Source organism: Cupressus sempervirens, chromosome 3 (assembly GCF_028749045.1).
Source record: "Cupressus sempervirens isolate cs-2001-9-10 chromosome 3, ASM2874904v1, whole genome shotgun sequence".
Taxonomy (NCBI): Eukaryota; Viridiplantae; Streptophyta; class Pinopsida; order Cupressales; family Cupressaceae; genus Cupressus; species Cupressus sempervirens.
In genome coordinates this window covers 1,047,297,928-1,047,303,927 of record NC_143120.1, presented here as the reverse complement: position 1 = coordinate 1,047,303,927, position 6,000 = coordinate 1,047,297,928, and the positions used below count along the sequence as shown (strand labels likewise).

Genomic DNA, 6,000 nt, shown 5'->3' with positions numbered 1-6,000 from the left:
TCAATGCCAAAGAGGTAGATTGTTAAAAATAGATTGATACAAGTATGATAATGTGTTTCAATCATTTTTTTGTCACTAATATCAAACCCGCCACTTGCTGGTAAGACAATTGCTTATATGATTTGAGTACTATCATTTGTTTGATTGATGAAGAGGATTTGATCAAATGAGGTAACAATAGCACCTAGAGGAAAGGTTGAGTTATGCTATGGAAAATGAGTACAAGGATCAGTTAAGACATTGATATTATAGTACATTGATAATCTACTTAAGGTTGCAAAGGATGGTTACACTGATTAAGTCCAGAAAGACAAGTTAAATGAAGTTTACTTACCCAACTTAACATTCTGCATAGTAGGTGCTGAGTAAATTTAATGTAAGCCAAGAAGAAAATCAGTTGGAGCTAAGAAAATTCAATTTTAGTGTAAGCCAAGTGTTATAGTGTAAGCTGAGTAAAGTTTAGTTGATGCCCAACACTGGTAAACTTTAGCTCATGTCAAGTGATTTGATAGAGGATGTTGAGCAATGTAGTATATGTCAAGCATCAGAAGCTAGTTAATGCCGAGTGTCAACATTATGAGAAAGCTTGAGAATTTGATGAATCTGAGCCAACAAGTTTGATTTCTTGAATTGTGTGAACCATGTGGAAGATAAGGTTTATGAGCTAGTGGCATAGAATTCATGGTGAACCATTTTGAGGTGAATTCAACCAAGATTGAAGGAGAAGTTTCTAGAAGGGAATGAAATGAAATGATGGGTAGATTCATTGAATCTTACCTAATGTAACCTAATCCTAAAATGGACAATGAAGGATAAATGATAAAAGATCTTAATTCTCTATTTATAGAGATGTCTAGTTAGAAGAAAAGGTTGTCATGTACAAGAACCTAAGGAAGACAAGGAGTCTAGGGTATTGCTTCATACAATGAGCTAAGAGAAGAGACTGCATTGGCAAGAAAACTAAGAAGGCTTAAGAGAATGGATGTTTGAAGGATAAACAAGCTATAAAAGGTGAAGTGTGTGAAATTCAAGCATAATGGAGGACTACAATAGAGATTTGTAATCTACAAGCGTGTTGTAAGTTGTTATCAGATCAAGCCTTACTGTTACTTTCTAATCATTATACCAATCTAGGTAAATACTTTAGATTAGGGTTGACCTAATAGTCATTTGTAAATTCTTTAACTAGCTGACATTCTAAGTGAATGATCTAAAGTCCTCTAACAAGACTCACTCCTAACATGGTGATTGAAATCTTTTAACCAGGTTACATTCAATAGTGTGCATTGTAACCTTTAACAAGGTTGGCCTTTTACAGGGCATCACTTCAGAAGAGTGAGAATGAGTAGCATGTTACTAGTGGTTTTTCCTAAATTAGGTTTCCACATTAAATCATTGTGTCAAATATGTTATTGAATCTATTATGTTTCATATTTACATTTCTCCAAAGTTGATTTGACAATAACCTACAAGTTTAAGTGATTGCATAATCTAATGGATGCATGCATGAAGAAAATGTTTTATGGATATGGGTTCACTAAGCTATGAAAAGTTTTAATTGTACATTTGGACCTTGGATAACTGATTCACCCCCTCTCTCAATTATTCTAAAGTATTCCAACATCTTCATCGTTACTAATATCTTCAAGATGTACACCTCTTCTTAGCATTGTCTACATAGCTTCAAGTCTTGCAACAATCTACCTTAGCATATCCATAATAGTGTTTTCTTGATTTCTTCTATCACGAACCATCTTGACAATAGTTCCTGCAAGATCCTAACCTTATGCAAGTTATATGTTAGATTTTAGATATGTGACCCTACAACCAAATTCAACAAGATTCTCCATGATCCAATCCACAAGAAACAACTCGCTTTGATACTACCTAGTGTAGGAAGGTACATGGAGAGTCCTACAACAAAATATGGAATAAACTCAACCTATAACCTTCTACCCTAGCTCATAGTTACACACAAAAGCTACACAATTGATAAATGAAACCACATAGTACACAAGGCCAAATGAAACACAATTTAGGTGTAATTATTTCACTTCACAACTAGAATAACGACAACATGCCTAGATGTGAAGTCTTTTGAGTTGCAACCTTGAACAAAATAAGAAATATACAAAATTACACTAGTACATTAGGCTTTCATTTTCAACCAAATTTTTTGATGACAGGCCAATTTAGCTTGCCAAGTTCACTTTAAAAAAAAAAAATGATCCCCATAAGGTCCAAATTTTGACAAAACTTAAGATTTTTTGTCAAAATTTCAACAACATTTAAATTGTGTCAAAATTTTGATGACACATTAGTTTTCTATCAAGATTTTGACATTGTTGAGATATAAGTTTATTGTCAAAATTTTGATGTTGTCGAGATATAGACAAAAAAGAGAAGAAGTTAACATTTCATTTTGTACGCAGTGCAAGTGTGCAGGAGGGTTTTTGCGTGTAGTTCTTAGGCAAGGGAAACTGTGACTGGTCATGCTTGACTCAGGTAAGAGTTTCAACATCCACTCTTATGGTCATTTATCGAGAATGGAAGGGGAACTAAAAGTCATTAAATTTTGATTGATTTTATTTTAACTTCTTCCCCTACCAAAATTTTCCATCGATTCATTCATTTAGGATTAAGTGTAATGCCTCGCCAAGTGATCCAAAAGAATTAACCTAAAATTTTAACTAAGTTTGTAGATTTTTTATTTAAAAAGAATGATATACACAACAATCATAAAGTAGCAGAAGCAAAACATACAATCACATATAAGCAAACATAATAGATTACATTCCCTAAGAATCCCAAGATGTTGAATCACATTTAAATTTAAATAATATTAAGTCTAATAAATAACACATCCATATGAAATTACAACTATAAGTCCATTCTACTTAAATATTATACATTTGTTGTAAATGCCATTTGGCAATAAAATTTTGAATGCACAATCATCCATTGTACATTTCATAGGGTATGAAAGACTAAAATAATATACATTTATAAAAATAGATTACATCATCTCTTTCAAATCCATGAAACAAAGTACAATACAATAAGTGAAATCATCCATCATAAAGTTATAATCATCCATCATAATACACAAAGATAGAATGAAAGGAAATGTAGACAAGGAACTCCAACCATGACATCAACAGATGGATCTCAAAGGTAAGAGTAAAAAGAATTACCACTCGACCATGTGGTAACCTAAAAAGGCCCACTCCCAGAGGACATAGTCTCAAGTACCAAATAGGATATCAATCCAAAAATCAAAAGTAATCTCTATGTCAAGGAAACCCTAAAAGTAATCTAACTCAAAGGTTCCAAGATAAATTGACATCTATACCTAGAGGCAAACAAAGAAACATAGGGAATCTACTATGTAAGTGAGCAAGTGTCATCACATGAATCAATGCTAGAGTTACCCTGGTAGTCTAACTTGATGCTGACTCCCTAGTGACTCTATGCAGCACTAGTATCCTTTCATACTGACAAGGCATACTAACAATGCATGGTTACTACCAATCATTCTCTCTACTCCCATCCTAGTCTATACTAGCACTCAAGGCATGGGTGAGAACATACAAAGACTCTTATTAGGTTCATTTTACTCTCATTTAGTTAATGGTTGTTGTCCTTTGCTCAATTTTTTCAACCTTATTGTGATTACATTGATATTAATTTGGGATGCCCACAACATATCACCAAACATGGTAATCATGGAGCTTTCTTGATGGACAACTTTCCTCTAGTGAAGTGATTGGTTAAAAATTTAGCATCTAATCTATCTCTTCTTATATCTTGTAAGATTCAAATATTTCCATGGAAGAACTAGGGATCAAAATGATGGAAGTAATAGAGTAGACTGGGCTAGCATTAAAGTAGTTAAGAAGGCATCTAGCATCTAATCTATTTGTGCCTGTATCTTGTAAGATTCAGATATTTCCATTGCTTGAGGACACCATAGCTTATGTAAAGATGATCTCTCCTCACTATCCATGGAAGAACTAGGGATCAAAAGGATGGAAGTAATAGAGAAGACTGAGCTATTATTAAAGCAGTTAAGAAGGCATCTAACATCTAATCTATCTATGCATGTATCTTGTAAGATTCATATATTTCAATTCATTGAGGAAACCATAGCATATGCAAAGATGCTCTTTCCTCACTATCCATGGAAGAACTAGGGATCGAAAAGATGGAAGTAAAAAAGTAGACTGAGCTAGCATTAAAGTAGTTAAGAAGGCATCTAGCATCTAATCTATTTGTTCTTGTATCTTGTTTAATTTAGATATTTCCATTGCTTGAGGAAACCATATCTTATGCAAAGATGCTCTCTCCTTGCTGTTCATGGAAGAACTAGGGATAAAAAAGGTGGAAGTAATAGAGAAGACTAGGCTAGCATTAAAACACTTAAGAAGGCACATAGGATTCTTGTATTAGCTAATGGGAATATAAGGAATTTTCAAGATGTTTATGATTGTATAAGAGAGATTGGGGTAGATGGAATTTTTTCAGTTGAGTCACTCCTTGAAAAACCTACACTATTTTGAGGGTATTAGTTGGAAACAAAATGGTCTAATAATGCAATTTTCCAAGTAGGAGTGTTGGAGGAGTATGAGAAGCTAAAACATTTTGACAATGGTTTTAAAAAGCATTGGAACAGGTCACTTTTCTTTTGGAATATTTGATCTCTGTGAAATATATCTAGTTCCCCAGTGTATGATTTGAACCCATGTGCATCAAATGTTAGGTGATTGGTTCAAGATTCATCCAGACATTCATGAGGAACTCAACAAGCAATAAAAGCTTACATTTTAGTGGCTTTAACACATGGTACATCATCTTGTCAAATGTGACATTAAATTTGTAATCCACCAGTTGATTCCCAATTAGGTAGTGAACAAGAGCCTTCCCAAAGAGCTTTTGTAACTCTCACAATCCTATGTTTCCAATTGAAATGCTTTAAACATTGCCACAAGTCAAATCTTGTAGAGAGTGGAGGAATTTTTTTGTGATAATCTATACTATGGCCATTATAAGCACTATGGTAATTGAAATGAACTACCTAGAAGCTATTAACCCCATAAGCTTGTAGATATAAGAAGTAGATTATTGTTCTCAAAAGAATTTTCACTCTATTTCTACAATTTTTCATTATGGGCATTGCAGGTTCCTTGAGAAAAATAAATTTTTGAATTTAAATAAAGAATGTATTTGTAAAATTAAAAATACAGAGCTATTCTTTAAGATTGTGTGGGCAATAAAATGTTGGAGAAAAATTTCTAAGGGGACCAAGATTCTAGTCTCACCCAATTGATGTCTTCTCTTTGCTGGATGTTGTGGTATTTTCATTTTGTAAAACTTTCCTATCAATTTAAGCTATATTTGAAGTGATTTTATAAAATTGTGTATGGAATGCAGTGAGTCTCTCTGGCTTATTAGTTTTGAATATGAATTAGGAAGGATTTTTCGTATTCCATTAGACAACTTAAGTATGGGCTAAAACATTCATAGATGGAAGCTTCTTAAAATTAATTGCATGCTAATTCAAAATGATTCTTAACTTTAGCTGATAAGAATCAAGCTCAAGCCTCAAACAATCAATAATTTTAGCTATCTGACATTAAATTTCTACAGTCTATGGTGAGATTAGTTATGTTGTTTTTGGATTGAACTGAGAGTTTTTATCCAGATTCCATTCTAAAATTTTGATACAAAAGAATCTTAAGTAGTTGAATCCAAAAATAATACAAATCATCTTTGTTATAAAATTTAGGTACAAAATTGGTAATAGGATGCTTGTGGATTTAGATAGCATGGATATTAGACCTAATCACGACAATCACTCTAGCTCTTATATAAAACTTGATACATTTATAATCTTTTAAGTTGCTAGCAATGTATGATTTTTTCCTGAATTTCAATTTGATGTAACTGTATACACACATAACTAATATAGACAAATTCCAATAAGAAGTATCAATTTAGTTG

The 6,000-nt window shown here is 32.7% G+C and overlaps 1 pseudogene; it reads left to right on the top strand.

The window, feature by feature from the left end:
* The first annotated feature begins 3,640 nt into the window (after positions 1 to 3,640).
* On the top strand, positions 3,641 to 4,938 carry LOC149570324 (uncharacterized; annotated as a pseudogene).
* Positions 4,939 to 6,000: the final 1,062 nt, after the last annotated feature.